The sequence below is a fragment of the Podarcis liolepis genome (genome assembly GCF_965112155.1).
Source record: "Podarcis liolepis genome assembly, chromosome: 4".
In the NCBI taxonomy this organism is placed as follows: Eukaryota; Metazoa; Chordata; class Lepidosauria; order Squamata; family Lacertidae; genus Podarcis; species Podarcis liolepis.
The window spans coordinates 88462563-88489945 of NC_139558.1; the positions used below are offsets into that span (position 1 = coordinate 88462563).

The 27383-nt window shown below is 44.3% G+C and overlaps 1 long non-coding RNA gene across 1 annotated transcript; it reads left to right on the forward strand.

Annotated features, from left to right (window-relative positions):
* The first annotated feature begins 15825 nt into the window (after window positions 1-15825).
* LOC310705482 lies at window positions 15826-27154 on the forward strand. The gene is made up of 3 exons (XR_014525328.1): window positions 15826-16173; window positions 20254-20283; window positions 26846-27154. It is a non-coding gene; the product is annotated as an uncharacterized lncRNA (long non-coding RNA).
* Window positions 27155-27383: the final 229 nt, after the last annotated feature.

The following is a 27383-nucleotide window of genomic DNA, read 5'->3' on the forward strand; positions in this document are numbered from 1 at the left end:
GGTAAAGATGTGACTGGGCCCAAACGGGGTCTGCATAGAGCCATTTGTCGATGCTTTGAAGTCCCATCCACCTGTTGATGGTTGGGCCTTCAAAGTGCCCAGCAAGGCTGTGGCGAACAGCTTATAGTCAGTGTTTGCCTCAAGCCTTGAGTGATGCTTTGAAGCCCTGGTGGTCAGCTGATGGTCAGCCTTCTAAGAGCCACACACACATTATTTGCACAGGCATAGTTTAATTTCAAACTGCATGGGCAAAAACATCATTGCGATGCCGTGACACCGAGCAATTGGTCCACAAGGATGGCTTGGGCAAAGGAATGTCCTGCCTCTCTAACTTTTTAAAATTCATTCAGATTGTCATTATTTATTTACTCATCTCGTTACATTTAGAAACACAACGCAAGAGTGGTTTGCATTACAAATGAAAGCATAACATGCAATTTTACCAATGCAATTTTAAAAGAACATTTGCATGGTGCATTACATGATCACAATACAGCAGCAAATGGCTCAGTGTCTAGCATTATAAGGACCCAAAAGCCGGGTGGAATAAATCCATATTAACCTTAGGATGAATGCTGAACACTAAGAAACACGGGAATCTGCCTTATACTGAGTGGTACTGTCTCCCTCTGGAGGTTGTGGACTCTCCTTCCTTGGAGGTTTTTAAGCAGAGGTTGGATGGTCATCTGTCCTGGTTGGTTTAGATGATATACCTGCATTGCAGGGGTAGGACTAGATGACCCTTCCAACTCTACGATTCTGTGATTGTATGAGTCAGACTGTTAGTCCATCTTCTTCAGTATTGTCTACACTGACTGGCAGCATATATCCAGGGTTTCAGTCCTGGAGATTGAACCTGGAACTTTCCACATGCAAGCTGGATGATCCACCACTGAGCTATGGCCCTAGTTTAAGATTGAATTCATTGGAGAGTCTGCTCAACTCAAGCTGGTTTTCTTTGCATAATTTAAACCTTCTGGAAGATCTGAATTCTAAATTACGCAGGAAGCCTTTGCCAGAAGAGCAGAAACAGGTCACTCCTGTTTTTTTCTTTTTCTTTTTTTTATAAGATATTTATTAAGATTTTCAAAGTATTACAAAGTAAAAAGAAAAAGAAAAAGAAAATACAAAATAAAAATGGTTAAAAACAACTCATTCTTTCCATTACTTATTTTTCATTAGCTTATTTCCCGGACCTCCTCACGCCTCCCTTTTTTGTATTCCAGTTCAGTTTGTTGGTTCAGCAAATCCTTACCCTCTTTGTTTATCCTAGTCTTTAATCTTAAAATATTGTAACATTAAATTTAAATAATCAATTTTTCATATTCCCTTATAGTATTACAGCTGAAAACCACTTAATTTCTATCCAACATCATTCTAACATTCATTAATTTTACAATATTTCTGTAGATAGTCTTTAAATTTCTTCCAATCTTCCTCCACCAACTCTTCTCCCTGGTCTCGGATTCTGCCAGTCATTTCCGCCAGTTCCATATAGTCCATCACCTTCATCTGCCATTCTTCCAGGGTAAGTAGATCTTGTGTCTTCCAATACTTTGCAATGAGTATTCTTGCTGCTGTTGTGGCATACATAAAAAAAGTTCTGTCCTTCTTTGGCACCAATTGGCCGACTATGCCTAGGAGAAAGGCCTCTGGTTTCTTCAAGAAGGTATATTTAAATACCTTTTTCAATTCATTATATATCATCTCCCAGAAAGCCTTAATCCTTGGGCACGTCCATCAAAGGTGAAAGAATGTACCTTCAGTTTCTTTACATTTCCAACATTTATTATCGGGCAAATGATAGATTTTTGCAAGCTTGACTGGGGTCATGTACCACCTGTATACCATTTTCATAATATTCTCTCTTAAGGCATTACATGCCGTAAACTTCATACCTGTGGTCCATAACTGTTCCCAGTCAGCCATCATTATGTTATGTCCAACATCTTGTGCCCATTTAATCATAGCAGATTTCACAGTTTCATCCTGAGTATTCCATTTCAACAGCAAGTTATACATCCTTGACAAAGTCTTAGTTTTGGGATCTAACAGTTGTTTCCAATTTTGATTTTTCCACCTGGAATCCAATTTTTTTGTCCAAATTGTATGCCTCCATTATTTGATAATAATGAAGCCAATCTCGCACTTCGTTTTTTAATTTTTCAAAACTCTGCAATTTCAATTTGTCTCCCTCTTGTTCCAGAATTTCTCCTGTTTTTTCCCCCCAGTTTCTAATTCAATGATAACATCGAAGAGGGAAGTGAGAAATAGATGTCTGTTGGATTCCACCCCAGAACATTTTAAACCGTTTACCTCTAACAATCGCTATTTAGAGGTCATAATGGAACCCATCATAAAAAGCAAAGTGTATCCAAAGAATGGCATAAACACCAAAAGCAAAGCCGACAGAAAGCGGAAATAAAGGCTATTACTTGTTTATTGGAAAATGCACTGCTGATTGCAAGTGTAAGGCAATCTTGCCACTGTACAAATAACCCCACTTTTCCTGAGTTTCATTAACAAGAGGAAGTATGACCAGAATTAAATTGAGCCACATATACTATACTTGGGTGAAATTGTTCTTATCAGTTCCGTGAGACTCCCTCTGCTGTTTCAGAGAGAAGACAGATGGAGAGTTGAAATTGGTAGGATAAGAGACACTGGGTTGGATCCAGTGTTAGTCCTACTCAGAGTAAACCCATTGGGGGAGGAGCTAGCAGCAGTTCTGTTTAGCTGATTGCAGCCTCTGGGAGCTCATGACAAGGACTTTTAAACGGGGGGGGTTGCTAGGGCGTTTGGGGGGGTGCTGTCTCATGGTGTGTGTAGGACCAAGAGACATGGTAAAGGTAAAGGTAAAGGGACCCCTGACCATTAGGTCCTGTCGTGGCCGACTCTGGGGTTGTGGCGCTCATCTCGCTTTATTGGCCGAGGGAGCTGGCGTATAGCTTCTGGGTCATGTGGCCAGCATGACTAAGCCGCTTCTGGCGAACCAGAGCAGTGCACAGAAACACCATTTACCTCCCACTGGAGTGGTACCTATTTATCTACTTGCACTTTGACATGCTTTCGAACTGCTAGGTTGGCAGGAGCAGGGACCGAGCAACGGGAGCTTACCCCATCACAGGGATTCGAACAGCCGACCTTCTGATTGGCAAGTCCTAGGCTCTGTGGTTTAACCCACAGTGCCACCCGCGTCCCAAGAGACATGGACGCGTCCCAAGGTAATAGCCGCAGAGACCTGCAACATCTGTGCCATGTTTGTCTTCCTGCCTGAGAATGTGCAAAACTACACCCAGCAGCTGGTTGCCTTGCTGGAGGAGAAGGTACAGCAACTTGAGGCCCACCAATCTACACTTTGAGCTACTGGGCGAGAGGAGAGCTTTCTCAGCAAAGCAGAGTGGTCTGTCCTGGAACAGCGATGCAAGTGGGGGGAGACCAGCCATTGCAGGAGACAAACCCCTGGAGGAATATGACACACAGAAGCAGGACTGTCAAAAAAAGGATATTTATGTATGCCACTAATGCAGCCTGTGTTTTGTTAACCCCAAAATGGACAATGAGCAAGGTCCCAACTAAAGAAGAGTAGCAACTTAAGCTGACAGAATATGCGCAGCTTGCAGGCTTAACATATAGAATAAGAGAACAAGAAGAACATGCGTTTAGAGAAGATTGGAAAACGTTCATTGAATACATGGGAAGGAATTGTATACACTTGAAAATGTTGACAGCATTAAGATAAATTCAACAGTGTAAATAAGTTTTCATGGCTGTAATAATGGAATACTGAATGGTTCAGTTTTTGTAAAATATGCAAGGATTTATGATATGCAAAATGAACCATGGAAAGAGAAGAAGGGAAGTCACTGATATTTTAAGGATGTTTAAATGAGTATTTTAAATTGTAAAATAGAAAATTTAATAATATATATATGTATATATATATATAGATGGACTGTCAGGAGGAGTCATGTTGTGTTACTGAAACGGCAACATCGATTCCATGCCCTCATCTCGGACACCGATTCTGGGTCAGAGGAGCTAAGACAGCAGTTGCAGACCTCAGAATACACCAAGGTGGCTGTGGGAAGCTGTACCTGGGACTGGAAGAGGGGCGGAGCTTGAACAGACAGGTGACTCAGACTCACCATTCTTCAGATCTAAACCTCCTGAGACTCTTTTTCACGTAAAAACCAGCAGGAAGAAACCACAAGTAACTAAAATTTCATGTCCAGTTTGGCACTCATTTTGTCTTTTGTTCCATAAGTGTTGAAAAGCACTTCATATTCTTTAAATCTTCTGGATGGCTCAGTTGGTTAGAGCATGGTTCTGATCATGCCAAGGTTGCAGGTTCGATCCCCATACGGGACAGCTGCATATTCCTGTATTACCGGGGATTGGACTAGATAATCCACAGGGTCCCTTCCAACTCTACAGTTCTATGATTCTATAAATTTGAAGGCACATCAGGGCCACTGCTTTGCTAAACCTAAGCAGGTCCAAGTCTGGTTCACACCTGGATGGGTGACTGCCTGAAAATCATATCTATGCTATCATGGGTTCCATTGATGGAAGGAAGGTGAGGTTTAAATTCAATAGACTTCACCAGGGCCGGTTTACCCATAGGCGCTAGGGGTGCGGAGCCCCTGGGCACCGAGCTCTCAGAGGTGCCAGGCTGAGAGTCCGGGGCCAAGGTTTGAAGTCCAGGGATTGAAGAATCAGGCTAGCCAACAGCTGCTGCCGAGCGGAGCCCATCGGAGCGCTGCAGGCTTTTCTGCTGTGGGCGCTGAGGCAGCAGGCCTGCTCCTCCCTCCTGCTGCCCGGGATTGGCGGGCCATCGAGAGGCCCACCCAGTGCGCGCACACTGCTCACACGAAGCGCACAGCTTCCCTCCCAAGCCTCTGCAGGGATTGCTCTACTCCCTCCACCCACAGCGGCATGGGAGAGAATTGCGTCCGCCCCCCAAAAAAGCACAACAACTCTGAGCTGCCCCCTGAAATATACTCAGAGTCGCAAAGTGATTTCATGCTCTTTATTCAGCTCATAGTGGTGAGGAGGAATGAATGAGAGTCCCCTCAAAGTATCTGCTTTATATACATTATTTACACAATGGGCTGCACATAATTGGCTAATTCTGGAATTCTACTGTAAGCCAATCAGGTTGTGGATTCACTTATATCTGGAGCATGATTGGGTGGTTCCTGCCAACCAATCATACTGCTGCATTGTTCTAGGACCAATCAGACTACTGCATTCTGAATCCTATTGTTCTAGGACCAATCAGACTGCTGCAATTTGGATCCTATTGTTCTAGGACCAATCAGACTGCTTCAGTTTGGATCCTATTCAACTCAGTACATAACACCCCCCTAAAAAAATTGGGGGCTCTGGGCAGTTTTTTGCACCCCAGCAATGCCGCATATGCTAAAGATGGCCCTGGACTTCACAGAACATGTTCATCCTGATCCAAAAGGCAGGGCCGGAGTAAGGCAGCTGCCTCAGGCGGCAGAGTTTTGGGGAGTGGACAGAGCTGTGGGTGCTATGTAACCTGCCCTATACCCCCTATGCTAGCCTGCTGCCCTCGAGTGCAGAGAAAGACACTGTTCCTTCATCAGTACTGAAGTAAGATTCAACTACCAGTGCAATTGGCCTCTGTGTGCGCTTTGGGGAAGGGCGCCATCTTGTTGTTTACCTCAGGCCACAAAATATATTGAACAGGCCCTGCCAAAAAGGCATCCCAGATTAACACTATTCGAACTTCAGCCTGCTGTTGCTGAGTATATCATGAAATGAACTTCGGCACAGATTAAAGTTGAAAACTTTTTTGAAGCTTCCCCTTAAAAATAACGTCCAGGTGACTGAGATGTATCTGCCAGATTGCCATGTATTTTTCAGCCCTCGTCTCTGCTGTTTGCCTGCTATTTTGGATATTTCAGAATTTTGCAAGTGTGCCAAACTGCATAAATTTCAAGTATGCCTTTGAGCCATTTAGATACTTTTCTCATTATTGGAGACAAGTTAAATTCACTGTCAGAGGGAGAACTACATGGGTGCAGTCATCTCATTTACCCAGAATATTAGTTTCTTTACGTCGCCATTTATAGGCAATAATGCAGCTGTGCTAGATATTTGCCGATTGTTAAATGTGGGGTTTTTTAAAAAAAATTAATGCATGTGCTGAGGGCTCTGAGGATTTAACTGCCCAAAATCCCATGAAATGTAGGCAAAACGATTAAAAAGAGCACAGCTATCATTGAGTAATGCAATCCAACTAAATTTGTTTTATTTTCCTTAATTTATAAGAGTTCTAACCCTCCATTCTAGGCAAAATGCCCATCAGAAAACGGCTAACAACATCTTATCAACAACAAAACAGTTTGGGGCATAAGTACCTGAAAAGAGCCCTGGTGCATCAGGCAAAAATCTAGTCTAGCTCTCACTGTGGCCAACCAGATTCCTATGGGAAGCCCATAGATGAACATTGCATCACACGTGTCTGTTAAAATACTGGTGCATTTTTGTGAGGATTCATTTCTATGGGGAGGGGTAGTGGAAATCACAAACTGATGTGGAAAGGGGGTGAAATTGTTAAGTTGTGGGTGAACATATCAGACGACACAGCGATTCTTCAAACCAGCTCTTGTTTATTCACAGGCCAGAACAGAACTGAACTGAAGGGTTCAGCCAGCCTGCTTATATAGAGCTCCACTACAACGCTACAGTAGCAACTTTCTGTAACTAGCCAATCACTGAACGTCACTTTCAATCCCCTATTTGCATATGTGGACCTGAGTGAAAACTATCTACAGTATCCCCCTGCTGGCCCAGGGAGAGAACTTCAGTACATAACAGAAATGAACTTTAAAATGGGGGGGGGGGGGCAGGAAAAACCAAAATTGCCAGATTTCTTGTGTCTCTTCTACTGGGAATACAGCCATGACTCAGATCCTAAAGGGGGTCCTGAGCTCAGATGTCTGTTGTCACACAGCCCTAAAAAGCCTGATTTGACATATATATATATATATTCCTCTTTTTTTAATAGACCAAACCTATTATTTAAATTCTTTGAGCTGAGCTTCCATATGCAGAGGCATCAAATCCCCATTTCACTACTGGACCCCTTTCCACTGCTGCTTCTGAAATGTTGCTTAGTATCAGGAAGTAAAAGGTCAGGAAGAAAAATATACCGGGACGCAACCAATTTATTGTCATGCCTCTCCATACCAAACGCAACGGAGAAGCCACAGAAGGTCATCTTGTGACTGCAGTGTTTTGTTATGAGCTGCATCTCAGAGATAGCTTATGGATGCCATGTAGGAGTTACTATTGTGACCTTGCCTTCCAAGATAACAGCAGCCAAATATCTGTTGCCTAGGATTCATTGCTTCCCTCCTTGAAGCACTGCAGTCCGCACACACCTTTCGTTGAGAGGGTGGGTGACACTGAAAATTGAAATTTGGAGAAGATAGGTGATTAATCCTCTAGTTTGAAATTGTCCACACTCCAGGGAAATGCAAACTAAGGATGTGAAGGCCAGTGGATGTGGGGGGGGGGTGGAGGGGCAGAGAATTCCAAGGAATTTCACTAATTCTTTTGCTTTTTCCAGTGGAAGAACTCTCAAATTCAAGATTTCACTTCATTAATACAGCAATCCCATGCATATTTATTCCAGAGTACGGTGTACTGTGGGGACGCGGGTGGCGCTGTGGGTTAAACCACAGAGCCTAGGACTTGCTGATCAGAAGGTCGGTGGTTCGAATCCCTGCGACGGGGTGAGCTCCTGTTGCTCGGTCCCTGCTCCTGCCAACCTAGCAGTTCCAAAGCACGTCAAAGTGCAAGTAGATAAATAGGTACCGCTCCGGCGGGAAGGTAAATGGGGTTTCCGTGCGCTGCTCTGGTTTGCCAGAAGCGGCTTAGTCATGCTGGCCACATGACCCAGAAGCTGTACACTGGCTCCCTCGGCCAATAAAGCAAGATGAGCGCCGCAACCCCAGAGTCGGCCACGACTGGACCTAATGGTCAGGGGTCCCTTTACCTTTAAGGTGTACTGTGTCCAGTAAATCATGGGTGAGCAACCACGTCACTTTTGGTTTCTCATTTTTCTAATTTCTAATTTCACTTTCCACATTTCCATATCCATTTGCAATGTTTTAGAAAAGGCCCTCATAAAAATCCATCTGCATTTTAGAGCAAATCTCTGCCAATATACAAACTTTATGCACTTTCCCTTAATATACAAATGCGCGCAAAGCAATTTATGCTAATGTGATGCATTTTTAAATATTATTTTCACAGACATACAGTGTAATAAACACTTTCCCTTGGTATATGCATTTTGTACACGTATTTGTCTGAAGAACTGCATTGCAAAATTCTGAGAAGTGAGAATTTTGAAGTATGCCTGTGTTTTGGCTCACATATTGTTTGGGAAAGTATGATTTAGGTATGTTTAAATGTGAACCAAATTGATTTTCCCCCCTCCATCCCTTCTCCCAGGTAAGTGTGCATAGGGATTGCAGCCTACACAGTATCTTTCAGCGGCAAATATAATGCAAACTTTTGCAGTGAAACACAAATGTCATGGTGTTAATATCGGGTTAAAAGATGAAAGCCTCTGGAACTACTCAACTGAAATCTGAAAGGTTCAATCCCCTCTGTGCACAGGCTAACATGTCCCTAAATTACATGCCCCTATATGAACCAACCATAAAGTTATGCAGCTCTATGGGACTTCTGGAGATTTGTGGCTTTCTGAATTATAATCCAGATTCAGATCTAAAGTGAGTTAAAAGAAGTCTACATTAAGGTAAAGGGACCCCTGACCATTAGGTCCAGTCATGGCTGACTCTGGGGTTGCGGCGCTCATCTCGCTTTATTAGCTGAGGGAGCCGGCGTATAGCTTCTGGGTCATGTGGCCAGCATGACTAAGCCGCTTCTGGCGAACCAGAACAGCGCACGGAAACGCCGTTTACCTTCCCACCGGAGCAGTACCTATTTATCTACTTGCACTTTGACATGCTTTCGAACTGCTAGGTTGGCAGGAGCAGGGACCGGGCAACGGGAGCTCACCCTGTCATGGGGATTTGAACCACCGACCTTCTGATCGGCAAGTCCTAGGCTCTGTGGTTTAACCCACAGCACCACCTGCATCCCAAGTCTACATTAGTCCTTACCAAATTGGGCCTGATCCAAATAAAAAACAGCAACACAAATCAGATGGGGGGATCATGCACAAGCCTAGTGTTCACACACACACAAGGAAAATTTGCATCTCTTGATTTTGAAGACCTTTTTGATTAAATATTAAGAGTTTATCTGGTAGAAGAAAGAGAGGGTACATCCTCTAGCTGACTCCTCTACCATTAAAGGCCATCTCAGAATACTGGTTCATAACAGCAATTACATATATATATGCTCTTGCTTAGGAAATGGCCAATTAGAGCATTAACTATCTGAAACAAATCAATGGGCCTTGCCTGAAATTACTTGCAATAGTTTCATGTGGCTGCATAAGATCATCGTCAGAGAAGAAAGAGCCTTCTATTTGAAACTGTCTCTCCAGTAAAGCTCAGGGACCCACCTAAAGACCTGGGGGACCAGGGTTCAACTCCTCACTATGCCAGTGTGGTGTAATGGTTAAGAGCGGTAGACTCGTAATCTGGGGAACTGGGTTCGCGTCTCCACTCCTCCACATGCAGCTGCTGGGTGACCTTGGGCCAGTCAAACTTCTTTGAAGTCGCTCAGCCCCACTCACCTCACAGAGTGTTTGTTGTGGGGGAGGAAGGGAAAGGAAAATGTTAGCCGCTTTGAGACTCCTTCGGGTAGTGATAAAGCAGGATATCAAATCCAAACTACTACTACTACTACTACTCTTCTTCTTCTTCTTCTTCTTCTTCTTCTTCTTCTTCTTCTTCTTCTTCTTCTTCACTTAGCCATGTGCCTCACCTCGCGCCAGTCACTATTTCTTAGCCCAACCTACCTCGCATGGATGTGAGGAGAAAATGGAGAGAATAATTATGTACACCTCCTTAAGCATTGGAAGGAAAGCCGGATACAAATGTAAAATAATAGCAATAATGATAACGATCAAGCAAGAAATTGGCCAGGAATCCGGGACAACTGTTACCCAGACAGAGGCAGCACTGCAGCCCTTCAACGCCTTGTCAAGGGACTCTCAAGTCTGCAAATTCTAAAATGGACTTGGGATCTGATCTGGCTCATGATCCACCTGGATCCAATCAGGTGAGTCTACTTTGGACTCTTGAGTTCTGTGGATTCCTCCCCCATCCCTAAGAGTTTCCCATCTAGGCAGCTGAAGAATCAAGGTAGTGTTTCGTTCACCATGCAACTCCACACATATCAGAAGCAAGGCTCACCGAGTTCTCTTGCGTCATAAATTTCCAGGTTACAATGAATTTCAGGTGAATAGACTTGGAAGGAGTAGCTAGCCACTGTCCAGAATTCATTGTTTATCTCTGTTTACCTTATCTCTCCTTTAACAGCTAATTTCCCCTAAGGATTAAGAGGAGAAGAAACAGAGAAAATAATCAGCCCCTGAAGGAAGCATAAGATAAGGAGTGATAAATAATGGGTGTGTGGAGGAAAGTGGCCACAGGCTTTTGTCATTGTCCCCCACCCCCACCCCCCGCTTAACATGACTAAAATTCTCTGTAGTTTACTCTGCCGATCTCTTGAGAAAGCTTCAGATGCCTCAACAATTAGAGCACGAATTGTCCTGTAAACTAAAAGCAAGCTCATTCTTCAAGTGTGGGTGCTTATGTAGCTCAAGGAGCACTCCCCCATACACAAGAGGGCAGTATCAGCAGGCTCAGGGGAACCCCATGTTTTGCAAAAGTAGTTAAACACTTTAGGAAATAAGTTAAGGAGGGAAAACTCCCCCCAAACAGGGCTAAATATACTGTGTTCTTGCACTCCAAACCGGATTTCTAGCGTCTGGGACGTTTGTGTATCTGTAAATAAATACGTACATATTCTGGATGGCTGTCTCTTAAAGCACCACTGTCTTGGCTACTGGGGCAGCCCATCTTTCTGATTTACGACCTCGACGGCAGACCCTACACTAAAGAGCATGATTTTGTAAGCATTAACCAGGCTGCTTTTGGCCCTGCCTTTTGCTAATCCTCCATTGGTTTCTGTCTGATTTTGGAGAAGGCACAGCTGTTGCTTAGCGATTTTCTTTTATTGTACCCCAAAGCCTGTTTGTGATCAGCAGCGCACTCGCTCCGTGCTCAGATCAGCAAGCCGCTTTATTATCGGGAAGTGCCTTTGTGCCGCAGAAGGCACACTCGGCGGCAGGAGTTTTGTAATGAATCCAGCTTTTTAATTGACGGCCGGGCGATTTCTGTTCCTTAGTTTTCGGGGGTTGTTTGGTGCGTCCCAACACCCGCCCTGAGATTCATAGCTCGTGAAAGCTGTTGGTTTGATGACTTTGTCTGGAGACAGACATCTTTTCTGGAAATACAGAGCAGAGAATAGCAGCTGCAGTACCTATAGGCTGACCTCCTTGGCTTGAGGGCATCAAAGAGATGCCTGGTCCTCAAGGCCACATGCTATGATACCCTTTGCTGTGGACAAGATGATTAGAACTACAGAGCCATGGCATGGAATGGATGCAGAGGAATGGGGGGCACCAGTTGCTGAACCCCCAAAGAAACCCCCAAGGGAAGAAGACTCAGAGCTAGGGGGATGGTGGTGGGACGATGATGAGTAGTTAGAAGGAGAACAGGAAGCAGAAAGGGGGGAGGAGGAGGCACAGGGTTTATTGAGCAGGAAGAGGCTGGGGCAGAGAGCAGTCCAGAATCAGAGGCAGAATCAGAGTCTGGAAAGGAGGGGGGACAAGAGGTAGATACGAGGCAGGTTGCTGGAGAATCCAGGGGGTCTTCCCCTCCTGCTGTGACCAGCTCCCCTCCACCCTCGTCTCCCGGGACCAGAAGAGGTATGAAGAAGGCAGAGCAAAAACAGACAAGATGAAGAAGTCTCAGGTTTCTTAGAGAGCAATGGGATGGCGGGGAACTCAGAACGGCCACACTGGGGCCAGACCAATTGGGAAGAGTCCCTGTGATCACTAGGCCTGAGCTGTTTTGTTTTTCTGAATAAAGTGTTAAATTCACTGACACCTTGTGAGTTATTGCTGACTTACTCCTGCCTTGACAATATGTTTTGATGCTGCCAAATCAAGCCACCATGGGCTGTCTCAGGCAGAAGCAACAGTAAAATTAAGACATTAAAATCTACTTATTTAAAAAGAAAAGCCAAGCCACAAACCTGCAAAAGAGCCCCAAAGCCAGGACAACAGTGAACTCAACACCTCTATCAGCCTTCAGGTGGTTTTTTCAAGCTGTGCCAGTCTGTCCTCCAAGGCCCCTCTCACTCCTTGCCCCCCCTTTTTCCGTCTCATTCCTCCCAATGTGGTTGTTGCACACCTGTCAGCTGAGCAGCAGGGGAGTTTGCAGGGGAGTGATATTCTTCTCCTCTGAGCAGGAGGGGAGAGGGGAGGTGGCTATTGTGCATCCGACTGCAAAGCCCCCGTCACAGAAATCAAGATCTCAGTTGCCCTTTACTTACCAAAGCCAAATGAGTTGGAGGAAGAGACAGACCTCATCTCCCATGGGCAGCTGAGTGGTTTAACAGGCAATCCCTCTTCCCAGGGAACTTTGGGAATAGGAGTCTCCTAACAGTTATTGGCACCCTTAAACTACAGCTCCCAGAATTCCCTGGGGGATGCAATGACTGTTTAAAGTTATATCCTAGTGCTTTGGATGTATGGTGTGAGTGTGGCTGAATGAAATGGTCATATTGACGTATGAAGATTTTAAAAGAACAGTTTCATGTTGCCATGTTATGAGCCTTAAGGAGAGAAACTCAGAACAAAATTTCATCGAACAATATCAATATCTGAAGAAAAATCGTTCCTTCGGGTAATATGGGCCTAGACTGTCTAGGACATGGGTGGTGAACTTCCATTTGTGGTGGGACTCGAACTCTGATCATCTTTCACCATTGGCTATGCTGGCTAGAGATAATGGGGGTTGGAGTCCAGCAACATACAGAGGGTGACATGGGCGCCCCAGCTCTAGTCTAGGGTTTTGCAATGTGGTGTAGTGGTTAAAGTGTTGGACCTGGGGGTAAAGGTAAAGGGACCCCTGACCATTAGGTCCAGTCGTGACCGACTCTGGGGTTGCGGCGCTCATCTCGCTTTACTGGCCGAGGGAGCCGGCAGACAGCTTCCGGGTCATGTGGCCAGCCACTTCTGGTGAACCAGAGCAGTGCACGGAAACGCCGTTTACCTTCCCGCCAGAGTGGTACCTATTTATCTACTTGCACTTTGAGGTGCTTTCGAACTGCTAGGTTGGCAGGAGCAGGGACCGAGCAACGGGAGCTCACTCCGTCGCGGGGATTTGAACCACCGACCTTCTGATCAGCAAGTCCTAGGCTCTGTGGTTTAACCCACAGCGCCACCTGCGTCCCCTTGGGACCTGGGAGACCAAAGTTCAAATCCCTGCTCAGCCCTAAAACTCACAGGGGGATCTTAGGCCAATCACAGTTTCCCAGCCTAGCTTACCTCACAGGGTTGTTGTGGTAATAAAATAGAGAGGAAGAGAATCACGTACACATCCTTAGAGGAAATGTAGGATATAAATGTGAATGAAAAATAAAACCAACATCTTGAGCTGAAGGTTAAAACAAACACCTTGAACTGAATTTTGAGGGCAATTTTATGATGAGACAGGTAAATAAGCTCTAGAACAGAATGAGCAAATCTTTCCTCGCATCTCAAAGAAGAGTTATTCTTCCCATTAAGGAATGTAATTTTTTTAAAATAATAAAAAAAAGCTTCATTCCTTTTCTTTGTTTCTTATCATCTTGGGAATGATGAATTCATCTGCCCTAAAGACAGATATTATTAGTTGACAAAGGAATTCCCCCATGCTGCGGGAAGTCATTTTTATGCATTAAGGCAGAAAATTTCATTACAGCTTCAGTTCCACTTTCTGTTTTACCTTTACATATCAAAATTATGAGCTTGGGGTTTCACTTGGTTCTGATTTTCATAGCTTATTGACTCAGAGTTAATAAACGTGGACAAGTACAGGCTGGATTTGATTTTTTTAAATTTGATTTTTTTAAAAAAAATAAAAGCTCCAAAAGGTTGAAGGGGATCAGAAGACTTTTACAAATTATTAAAACCGTAGGTTATAAATAGCCTGTGTCACATAATGGGCTGAGCCTAGGACTTTGACCCTAAGTTCCGAGTCAAGTAGCCTCATGGGCAGGCAGTTGCAATCTCTGCCAGCATACCTCACAAGGTGGTTGTGGTGGTAAAATGGGAGAGTCCCACAATGGCTCGGGGGCAGAGGTGACTTTCTCTAATTCCCCCATATCCTTGAAGCCCCCATTGTAATATCCAACACTGTTCCAGAGAGTTGGGGAACCCCAGTGGGGAAACGGACGTTGCAGGTGGCAGAGAGAGGAAGAATAAGCAAATGCCACTTACGAGCTTCCACTGAATTAAAAAGCCTTCTGTGGATGGAAAGAGCCGTTCTGTCTGTGGAAGACCAAGCCAGGATATAACCCATTGTGAATGAATTGGGATACAATCCCAATTCGGCCAATTTCAAGGTTATTAATACAGTCATACCTCATGTTACGTTTGCTTCATGATACGTTTTATCAGGTTGCGTTCCGTGGTGACCTGGAAGTACTAGAAAGGGTTACTTCTGGGTTTCGTCGCTCACGCATGAACAGAGGCGCAAAATGATATCACACGCATGCGCAGAAGTGGCGAATCGCAACCCGCGCGTGCACAGACGCACCGCTGCGGGTTGCGTTCTGCTCATGTTGTGAAGGGGTCTCCGGAATGGATCCCGTTCACAACCAGAGGTACCACTGTACATTGTCTCAACTGCTGTTGACACCATTGAGGAGGGCATCTTCCTTGACCATCTCTGTGCGTGGTTCCAGTCTTACCTCATGACTTGTACCAAAGAATAACATTGGAGGACTACATTTCTGCATCTTGACAGCTTTGCGGTGTGGTGCCACAAGGCACGAGTCAGCCTCAATAGTATTTCACATCAACGTGATGCCATTGGGAGCAATCACCAGGAGGTTTGGGGCATGGTGTCATCAGTATGACACTCAGAGCTACCTTTCCATTAAATCTGAGTCAGGAGCGCAAGTCAAGCCACTGCCTGGATGCAGTGGTGGAGTGGATGAGGGTCAGTGGACAGACACTGAATCCTGTTAAGACAGAAAGATTGTAAGTAAGTGGTTTGCAGTTCCAAGAATTGGAAAGCCTGCCTGTAGGATTTCATTCCCTCTGAAAGAAAGCAGTTTAGGAGTGCTCTTGCAGCATCCTTCATCCATGGAGGCCCAGGTAACATCTGAGGCAAATTGTGCGTATCATCAGCATCAGTTCATGCATCAACTGTGCCCTTTCCTGGACAGGGATAACTTGGCCACCATGACACATGTGTTGGTAAGTGTAGGAATGGATTTAGACACTAGGAGAGGATATATTGTTTTGGTATTATCCTTCCTTGATCATGCTAGTGAGATCAGCAAAGTACGATTGTTTGCAGCTTAAATTTGGAAGCTAAGAGAGGGTTGACTTAACTTTCTAGATCCAGAAACAATAATCCAGGATGCTTTAAGGCAGACTGAATTTTCCTGGTATTACCCCTCCTCCCCACCTTTAAAAGCAACAATCACACACACATTGTTTTATGAAGAAATAAAAGTATTATCTACTTACATAATCTAGATCTTGAAGCAGCAATTACAGAAGCAAAATGATAACTACTATCTAAATTACAAAAGTACAAAAGGTAAGTTCGAAAACGGCTCCTGATCTCAGGCATGCACATGTGGTCAACTTGGAAGCATGATGAAGAAAGGGAGACATGTCCAAGCAGGAAGGAAGTATGAGACATTACAGCTTCCTGCCAAGGCAGACGAAGGAAGTGATCTCACAGAGTTCTCTCTAGCAAATTTTACAGAAAAGCTCTGTGAGCCTCAGCCCCTTCATGTGCCCATCTGGCAAAACATGAATTGTTGGTTTGATGTCCAACAGTAACATCACATCTGGGCTACTGCAATGTGCTCTCGGTGGGACTTTCATTGCCCCTGGTTCAGAATGCCAGAGTCTGGGTGGTGAGTGATGCTCCTTATCAGATACACATCATACCAATGTTGAAGAATCTGCACTGGCTGCCTATCAACCACATGGCAATTTTTAGGTTCTGCTAAAAGGTAAAGGGACCCCTGACCATTAGGTCCAGACGTGGCCGACTCTGGGGTTGCGGTGCTCATCTCGCTTTATTGGCCGAGAGAGCCAGCGTACAGCTTCCGGGTCATGTGGCCAGCATGACTAAGCTACTTCTGGCAAACCAGAGCAGCGCATGGAAACGCCGTTTACCTTTCCGCCAGAGCGGTACCTATTTATCTACTTGCACTTTGATGTGCTTTCGAACTGCTAGGTTGGTAGGAGCAGGGACCGAGCAACGGGAGCTCACCCCGTCGCTGGGATTCGAACCGCCGACCTTCTGATCGGCAAGTCCTAGGCTCTGTGGTTTAACCCACAGCGCCATCCGCGTCCCTCTTAGGTTCTGCTACTTACATACAAAATCCCAAATAACTCTGGACCAGGTTACCTGGGAAAACCATCTTCCTCTTCATTACACAGTAAGGGCACTATGAAAAGTCAGTGGGACCTGGTTAGCTTTGTGGTGGACTGATGTTTATCAGCAATCACTGTGGTTTAACAGGGAACTCTGGGAATTGGAGCTCTCTGAGGGGAACAGGGATCTCCTAACAACTCTCAGCACCCTTAACAATCTGCAGTTCCCAGGATCATGACAGTTTCAAGAAACAGAACACTGCTTTAAATGTACAGTGCAGACAGAGCCTCAGTTAAGTTCTAGAACTCTATATTGTTTCCTGTTTGGACTGTATGTTGGACAAACAAGTATTAAGAGCACAACGTTTTTAGAATCTTCTTGCCTGAAATATTCAAAACAAATGCAATACCTTGCAATAGTTACAACATATTGTGCTCTCTATGTTGTAACTATGGCCTGAAATATTCAGCAGCAATACCTGCTGAATATAACTACAATGTAACAATACTTAGTCATTTACATTCAAGCAATAGATGTGTTTTAACAGCAATATGTTATGCTCCGATTCAAAGCAAATTACCTGTTTTCAGCTGCTTATGCCTTATGAGGCTTTTAAAGCAATTGACTTAAAATTTGAAACACTTACCTCTGAGTTTCACACATGGAGTGTATCTATTGAAGCTCTGCGGATTTTGCTTCAGTTGTTTAATTTAAATTTCAGCCTTACCAAAGCACAGAGAAATGGGAAAGGAAAGTTGTAAGGAGGTCTGAGTCTAAATATATAAATTGACAGAGGTTTCCTGCGAAGTTCCCCTACCCACTCCCAATTGAATTTTGTGCAGAAATGAAGGTTGCTGGAGTTCTTGGTTCTTTTGTGGTTTACAGAAACCATGTTTTCTGGCCCAATTCTAAAAGGGTATGAGTCTTTGAGTAATGCCAGTGAAAGGAATTGCTCTGGAATAATCTTAATATTGCTCCTAATAAAATAAGTGTAAAATTCTATTATTAATTTTATATCTTGTTTATGTGTTTTGTGTGAGTCAAAGGAAGGGGGGATATTTTGGGGGACAGTTTTAGCTGCCTGTTACTTAACAGCAAAGTGAGATGAGCGCCACAACCCCAGAGTCGTCCACGACTGGACCTAATGGTCAAGGGTCCCTTTACCTTTACCTTACGTAACAACTGAAATCTGCTCCCCTGTAATTTAACCCCATTAGATCTAGTCTTCACCTCTGATGTATTAGAAGCATAGGAAGATGCCCTATACTGAGTCAGACCATTGGTACATTTTGCTCAGTGTTGTCCAAGTTATGTATTTTTGCGTTCTTCAGATGAAGGGTAGTATAGAGATTTAAAATAAAATAAATGGCTCTCCACAGGTTCAAGCAGGGGGCATTTCCAGCCCTACCTGGGATCGTCTGCTTGTAAGGCAGATGTGGCTACTAGAAGATTATCAGGTGGTGAGGTGAGGAGGTGTACGTGGAAGTCCAGAAACAGGGCCGGTCCACCCATGAGGTCACCCATGTGAGGTGACCGCCTCAGGTGGCAAGATCTACCGGGGCAGCAGATCCTTAAGATTCCCTTCCAGATGCAAATATCCTCAGCTTTACCCAACATTAGTCATACTCAAAGTAGACCCCCTGAGATAAATGGACAAGAATAATTTAGGTTCTTTAATTTCAATGGGATTGGGGGTGTCAGGGAATTCCATCAGAAATGAAAATGGGAGTGGAAATTCCCTCAATTCATCAGAGGTCAGGAATGGATATCATAGAAGCAAATATGAGCAGCATTTGTTGCTATTGTTGTTTTAGCCCACAAATGTTACATAAATCATTGAGTTACCTATTGTGTTGTTTTTGCCTTTTCCCTTCCATTGAAAAACATTGAAATTAATTACACAAGTTTCAGTCGTAGCAAATAGCAAGACAAATAACAAAATAACAAAGGTTTCAGCAGAAACCGACGTGTATCAAAATGGAAACAATGCTGATTACAACAAACACCGGACAGGAAAGAAATTGCTACCTCCTGATATCCCTGCTCTGAGTAGAACACCTTTTGTAATAATTATCTATTTCTGTCCTAAATCAGAATTTTACTTCATTTCTTTGGGAGTTGTTGTCCCTTCCCCGTCCCCCTTCTCCCTGGAAGGCCTTTTTTGCCAACGATTTTCTACTGTTTGCATTTCATGCAATTAGAACAAATAGTCATTAATGCAATTAGTGCAGGCCTGTAAATGTACTTCAGATCGATTAGAGGGGAGCTGAAATAACCACAGGGTTGTAAACATTTCAAATTACATTTGGGATTCTTGAAAATCAGAAATGATATGTCAGTAAGAAGCAATGATAAGCTGCATTTTCAAATAATACTGGCTCTGCACATGTGTGTGTCTTTAAGTCTGTGAAACCGCTGTGTACTTTTCAGTAATTGAATGAGACATGCTTAACCAACAGATGATCAGGGTGGAAAGAGTTCTGTTAAGAATGTGATTCGAATTGGAAAATAGAGAATTAGCAGTGCTGCCTTTCTCCCAAGTCTCCTCCTGGCAGCTGTGTTATTTATAATCACTCTTTCCCATTTCTTTTCAGTTTTATCCAGATGTGAATATTTATGTAGCAAGGTTTTTCAGCAGTGCTTTCCCATTCCCCTCGCCATCATGAAACAAATGTGGTCTGTACTATACAGCAAATTGAAGTACTGTAGTCAACGTGCCTGCCAATACCACAAAGGGCATCTGCAAAAGATCTTAGCAAACATCCCCTCAAAAATCCACAATGCACAAGAGATGGTTTGTTCTTTTTGCTCAGTTCCTCTTTGCACTGCTTCAGCCTCTCTTACACCCTTCACGGCAGCCATTTTGTGACGGCCATTTTGTGATGGGTGGCCCACAGTACCTTCTCAATTTTCCAGATGTTTCTGCTGGCCCAATAATTTCAAAGCACCTGGCATAAAGTATAAAGATAGGACACAGTATAGCCAAAATCATTTCACAGGAAGCGCTTGCCATGGAAGAGGCTGTACGGATTACAATGCGCCAATCCATTTCCAATTATTTTTGTCAATGGCCAAGGCCTCCTACTGCCTTTCTACCATTAAACAGCATGCAAACCATCTCCTCCCTGGCCTCAAAACCAATATCCTCCCCAACACACTCAGTGTTTCCATTCAAGGAAATTAAGTCTGTATGGTGCTGTGGGTTAAACCACAGAGCCTAGTACTTGCCGATCAGAAGGTCGGCGGTTCGAATCCCCGTGACGGGGTGAGCTCCCATTGCTTGGTCCCTGCTCCTGCCAACCTAGCAGTTCGAAAGCACGTCAAAGTGCAAGTAGATAAATAGGTACCGCTCCAGTGAGAAGGTAAACGGCGTTTCTGTGCTCTGCTCTGGTTTGCCAGAAGCGGCTTAGTCATACTGGCCACATGACCCGGAAGCTGTACGCCAGCTCCCTCGGCCAATAAAGCGAGATGAGCGCCGCAACCCCAGAGTCGGCCACGACTGGACCTAATGGTCAGGGGTCCCTTTACCTTTACGTCATGACAAAAGATATTGACATTATTCAAAATTGAATGTAGGCAGGAAACCCCATTAATAGTTTCCTTTTTGTCCTAGGAATGGAAACAAATGCCATTGTGGATAGAGGTAAGTAAAGTAAAGCTGTAACTTTACAATAACCCGTGCTTCCTTTTAGTAAAACTGAAAACAAAACAACCCAAAGCAAAACAAAGCACCTGTATTGTGGGTGCAAGAACAAAATCACTGTCATGGTCAGCACACACCAAAAAACATGCCAGCACTCCATACTCATGAGGTAAGTGAGGCTGAGAGGCAGTGTATGGCCCATGGTCACCCCATGAGCTTCATGGCCAAGGGGGATTTGAACCCTGGTCTCACAGGTCCTAGTCCGACACTCTAACCACTACACCACAGGTGGACCAAGCTTGGTGGGGCAATGCCCTGTCTGCCCTAATGGACCAGTGGGTTTGTCACGGAAGGGCACAAACTAAGGTTATGCAAAAAATTAACCTCCCATCCCTCCCTTTTCTTTTCTTTTCTTTTCTTTTCTTTTTCCCTGGCTCTTGAAATCCCTCAGACGTTAATTGGCAATCGGGTCGAGCTGATTAAATGGCAAATGTGCCTGTGTGTGGCATCCTTCCCTGACACTGTTCTGCATCCACTGGAGATTCCCGCTCCAGATTGTCACTCTGTCAGAGGCATGAATATCACCAGGCGGTTCCAGCTGCTGGGTCTGCATGAGGAGCATCTGTCGAAGCAACCAACCATTTTTCTCTTCCCTCGCGACCTGCAGGGCACTTACCAATTGTGCCAGCTCCCAGAGACCTCTCTATCTTGTTATGCCACTAACAGCCTGTCAATAAAGGTAGGAAATAGAGACGGTTCTTTCAGCTTTTTGTTTTGTTTTGTTTTGAAGACATCACTTCAATCAGCTCTTTTAATTCCCCCCCCCCCCAGCAGCAACATACTTGACTAAGCCATTTTCAAGTCTGGCGCCGAAGCGCCATCTCTTAGGAATGCTCGCCATTTTCTATCGTCCTGGGACTCGGATAATTAAGCAATCTATCAAGAAGGAGCTTTGTGGGGCTAGCCTGCTTTCCTCATTGACTTGACCTTGGTTCTTGGATGCTCCCCTCGAAGCTGTGATGGATATTGTTAGCTCTAATCATTCCCTCAAGGTTGCGGGCATCTATTTTGTCCAAGAGATGAGAAGAACAACATTTGTATCTTTCAAATCACGCCGCTTTCTGCCATTCCGTCGGAAACCTCCCGCTCCAAGCTGTGTCTGGGCTGTGCGATTTGGCGTGGTGTTTAAGCACAAGTCCTACCAAACAGGTGTGAATGCTTTAAAAACTGGAGTGATGGAAGCAGGGAGGTGGATGAATCTGTTGATTCTGTTTTCTCCCAATTTTTAATTTTTCCTGTTTTAAATTCAGTTCTCCACATTTCCGAGTGAAAATTTGCCAGCATTTTAGTGCAGTGGTACCTCAGGTTACATACACTTCAGGTTACAGACGCTTCAGGTTACACACTCCGCTAATCCAGAAATAGTGCTTCAGGTTAAGAACTTTGCTTCAGGATGAGAACAGAAATCATGCAGCGGTGGTGCAGCGGCAGCGGGAGGCCCCATTAGCTAAAGTGGTGCTTCAGGTTAAGAACAGTTTCAGGTTAAGAACGGACCTCCGGAACGAATTAAGTTCTTAACCCGAGGTACCACTGTACGAGTTTTGCTAACCATGCTTAATTGTGCAAAATCGATTTGCATATGCTATTTTCACTAATATATGCATTTAATGCATGGTTTACCCAACTTACACACTGGCTGGCTGCAGAACTGCACTGCAACATTTCGGGAAGGACAAATCTTGAACAGGGGCTATGTTTTGGTTTTTGCGAATGCAAATTAACAACAGCAGCAACAACAACAACAATATTTTTATTATTTATACTCCGCCCATCTGGCTGCGTTGCCCCAGCCACTCTGGGTGGCTTCCAACACATATAAAAACATAATAAAACATCAAACGTTAATTTAGGTAAGTCTCTCCCCCAACTCTAGTGAAGAGTAAAAACATTTTTCCTTGCTCATCCCCTTTCTATTGTTTCAGCTGATTAAGTGCAGAGCCAGGCAAAAATTTGCAGAAGATATTTCTTTCCCTTGAGAACAATTTCTACTTACAGCAAGAGCAAAACCGACTAACCAAAATCTTTTTTTGGCAGTTGGGTAAAGAAGATGTGCTTTTAAGATCAGGTTTCTATCTATGTTTAGATACAATTGGATGCCATTTTGAATCCAGATGGTGGTATAGGATTGCCATACGTCCAGAATTTCCCAGACATATCCGGAATACAGCAGTATCCGGACAGAAACCACAAAAATCTCCAGGAAAATCCGGGCGTATAGCAACCTATGTTGGCAGTGTCAATTTTAGTGATTTTTGTTAGAAATAGCTCAAAAACGTCATTGTTTTCGGCGAATTTGCCTAAAAAAGCTCAAAACTGCACAGATTTTAACTGCTGAATTCAAAACAGCATTCATGTTTGGGTTGTTTAGGATTCCTGAGCAAAGTTGGGTACAAGACAGCTCATAAAATCTATTGTGATGCTTTAGGATTCTTTTGTAGCTACCATGCATGCTTAAAGTAGGATGTCAGAACTAAACAGTGCTGTTCATATCCATTCCCTTAGGGAGAGCGGATTATGTACAGGTAAGTGTACATTTCAAGTGTCATTAAATGCTTTATATTTTGAAATAAATTCTGAGAAGTTGGTATTGAAATACCTGACCTATTTTGCATTAAGAGGCACAAACAACTTGAAAATCAACTTTCCCTTCTCTCTCTCTCTCTCTCTCTCTCTCTCTCTCTCTCTCTCAAATCTATTTCTTTTAGAGTTTCAAGCAGTATCTAAAAGATAGGGCAGTGGGGGGTGAGTGGGAATTCACTCAATTGTGTGTTTGTCTGCAGCTTGAGTATTTTCATTTATTTACTTTCTCCTTTCCTTTGAAGCTCAGAGGCCTCCCAGAAAACATCAGCAGGAAAAGAAAAGCTTTTCCTTTATGTTCCAAGGGATAATGGGCCGGTTTGTCAATTGGCGCAACTCCACTACAATCACAATAATTGTGTAAAAGGGCTCTTTACAATGCAGTCTCTAGCACAGAGCTTTCCTGCAACCTTCCCCAGGTAACATTCCACCTCTATCAGCCAATCAAAAGTCTGCTGCTTTCTTAAACATATCTATCCATCCTCCCTTACTGCCTGGCCCCTACCTCCAGGATGCCCAAGCAAGGCCGCCTTCAAATCCCTTAGCAAAATATATTATTATTACTATTATTATTATTATTATTATTATTATTGCTGCTACTACTTTATTAATTGAATATATATCCCATCTTTCCTCCCAAAGAAGTCTTAGCTGTTCATGTCTAACTTTAACTAGGAATGCAGAAGAAATTCAGTTTAGTCCACATTTCAATGTGAACCTAGCCAATTCACACTTCCCAAAACAAGATGCAAGCTGAAATTCAGCTCTGCTTCGAAATGGGCACTACTCCAACTTTTGCAATGCAGTTTTCCAACCAAATGTGGTGTATAAAAATGTTAATAAATGGGGGAAGTGTGAGGGGTGGGTGTTTTGTGTGTGAAAGTAACATACAGAAATGCATTTTATTCCTTGCAAAATGTTGCAAATTCCGCAAAAGCAAATACAAAAAAATGGATATTAGGCAAAACACGCACTAAAATGCTGGCAAATTTTCACGAGGCTTTATTTATTCATTTATTTAGATGCAGACTGGTACGGAACTGTGGAGAACCAAACGTATGACTAGGAAGGGGAGAAACCCAAATTGACAGATTGGTCTGACCTTATCTGCAGTCTTGTGTTAAGCACGTCACTGCACTGGTTCACATCCTTGCCTTTCTTGCCCTCTGTTATTTTTCTCAGTTCTGCCTCTGAACGAAAGCTCCCTGAAGGCAAAAGCCCCCATTTACTTTGCCTATGCAACTCAGTGACATGCCATGTGCATTAATGGGGATGGGGAACCTGTGGCCAAATCTTGCTGGACTCTGCCTCCCATCAGCCCCAGGCAACTTACCCAGTGATCAGGGACAATGGGAGTTGTACCTCAACTCCCTGACATCTGAAGGGCCGCAGCCCCGCCCCATTGCAGGTATCATAAATAATAATAACAGTACCTTTGTTCTCTCTGTGCCTTACACTGGCTCCCGATGTATAAGTGTACTCCAAGCCACACCAGCCCAGAACCACCTTGATACTTTCATATCTGCTGCACCAGACCAAAAGCATATCTAGTCCAATTTCCTGTTTCCTACAATGGCCGTCCTGATGTCTTACACACACACCTGTTTCAGGTGCTGGCTGCTTGTCACTTGCTTCCTGATAACGTTATGTCCTCACCCTTTGGTCTACTTCCTGTTAGTCCAGGGCTGCAGAAATTAAACACGGTCTGGCTTTCACTCATAGCATGACAAGACTGTGGACGGACATTGCACCCTTCTCCAAAGCGCTGTCCAAAAGAGGAGCAGCTTTGCAGCCTGCAGAGAAAACTGCAAAGCCCAAAGGCCAGCATCGGCTCAACTCCAGCAGTTACTCCTATACGTAAAGCAACCCAATGAGAAAATCTGCTTTGTCTTCACCTCCCTGTTTTAAGAAGAAGAAGAGTTTGGATTTGATATCCCACTTTATCACTACCCTAGGGAGTCTCAAAGCGGCTAACATTCTCCTTTCCCTTCCTCCCCCACAACAAACACTCTGTGAGGTGAGTGTGACTAGCCCAAGGTCACCCAGCAGATGCATGTGGAGGAGCGGAGACGTGAACCCGGTTCCCCAGATTACGAGACTACCGCTCTTAACCACTACACCACACTGGCTTTAAGTGAGCTATTTCCCCTGTGGAAGAACTTCCTACTTTGAAAGAAGCTGAGATTCAGCTTCTTGCTTTCCTAAGTTCTTGCAGCCACGGTCTCACCTCAGTTCAGACTCTCCGCAAGATGGCAGATGCATCCTGCTCTGGTGGCCTCAGGAGCATCAACTTCCTTCTTGCTGGAGCAGCTCGTGCTGTTTTCCGATTGGCAAATCTCCAGATGTTGTGAATTAGGAATGGTAGCGAAGTCGCAGTGATGCCATTCTGCATCACGAACCCAGGAAACTCAGTCATGTGTGTAGGTCAGGGGTGTCAAACTCAAATTCATCGGGGGCCGCATCAGCAGTTTGGTCACCCTCAAAGGGCCGGTTGTATCTGTAGGACTTACAGTACAGGAGAGAAGGGTTCAGGCAGCCGTTGGATCTGTCACATCACAGGATGGCATGCGCTCAATATAAAAACAAGTGGAGGTTTCCTGAATGCATGTAAAGTGGAGGTTTCCTGTGTAGAACGGCCGGCGCCCCTAGAGGGCAGACGTTCTCTGGCTTGTAGGCCGCCGCGCATGCGCTGAAGAGCCGGCTTTCTTGTGTCAAAAAAAAAAGCGAGAATAAAAGGTGAAGGCTGGGGGCCGGCGGCGGCTACACGGGCCACATGACGAGGTCTGGCGGGCCAGATTCGGCCCACGGACCTTGTGTTTGACACCCGTGGTGTAGGTTAAGTTCTTCCTGCCACCACTTCCTGCTTTCTCATCAACGGTTGCATAGCTGTCAACATTTCCCTTATTCCGAATAGGATTCCTCGCAAGAAAAGGGAAAAGTTGACAGCTATGAACGGTTGTTGGTGGGGTTGGGGTTTTTTGTTTGGTTTTTTTTTTGTTTCTGTTTTGTTTTTGGGTTTTTTGCATAAAGTCCCAGTTATTTGTGCATAAATCAAAGCAAACTGGGAATACAAGTCCCTTCCCTATAAAGCAGAGTTTACGGCTCTGAAGCATCCTGTATCCGACGGCTGTGTAGGCTGCTCCTGTGCAAATGATGCTCTAAATCATTGAGCGTGGCAGGGATCTCTCTGCATCAACTTTATATACTCCCTGGGCAGAGAGAGAGACAGGTTTTTCATTTTGGGTAGTGCAGATGACTATGGGCAATGAATCTGTGAATTACAGTACACGACTCTACAGTTTGCGTCTCTACCACCACCGCTCTTCATTTAAGGTGATGGTTTTACTCTTTCGAATAACAATTCTGTGATTCTTGTAGTACCCAAAACCAGTTCATTAATCAACGAAAGCTTTACCTGATCAGCGCAGACCAGTTTTAATTAGCGAGGGCAAATTTTAATAGGCAGATCCGCCGTCTAAGGGCATAAATTTTGGTTGTTTGCTTTACCAAGCAATTTTAATCTGGGGGCTTTGCTGTAAGAGGGAAATGAAATTAATTCTAAAGCTAACCTTTCCCTTCGCACAATACGTGGCAACTTTTGTTTATTAAATTCTAAGTTCTCACCTTTCCTTCCAAGAAAGCAGTTCTCGACTTTACTCCTTAAAATTCCAGCATCTCCAAGGTAGGGCTGCGATAGTCTCCCGGCCTCAAACCCTGGAGAGCCACCAAGGGTTGATGAAAATAAGGCTCAGCTAGATAGACCAATGCTCTGATTCAGCATGAGGCAGGTTTCTATGTTCGTATTGCAAATGGCAAGTGAAGCACCTGAACTGTTCCTTTGCAACATGAAAGAAGCAGGTGCAGCTCGCAATATATCTCTGAAGCAAGCGGAGCTTTCGTTTATTTACAATTTCTTTCCAAACAGGGAAAAGAAACCTGGAATGGGATGCGGGAATAGATCGAGGAAGAGAAAGCGAGGCAGGTGGTTTAAATCATTCTAACTCTCTGTAAAGAATGAAGGCAGCCCTGGAGATGAGAGCAGGAAGATCGGGTGTTTTATACCTGTGTATAAGGTCACAGCAGCACCTGACTGCCTTCCGTCTTGGAAATCGCACCCTGGAGGAATCTCAGGCAATGCTTAACGTTTCAAGCAGTCAAGAATGCAACCACCAACATTTGCTGAATGCAGAGCGGAAGACCTGCATGAGGTTCCACGAGGACCGCGACAAGCGGCTTCCTTTTGGTCAGGCACAGAGCTGATTTTTCTTTGCTTTTTTTAAATCCAAAATTATAACAAGACATATAATCCAAAAACATATCATCCTTGTTTTTTCCCCCATTTTTCCTCCCTCCCCCCTCCCACCCCCCGACTTCCCTCAGTTCCAGTCTTTGGTTTCTCTATGAATGCTGTTTTCTGCATGTTACAAAGTTGTATAGATCCTCAAACTATTTAGCTGATTATT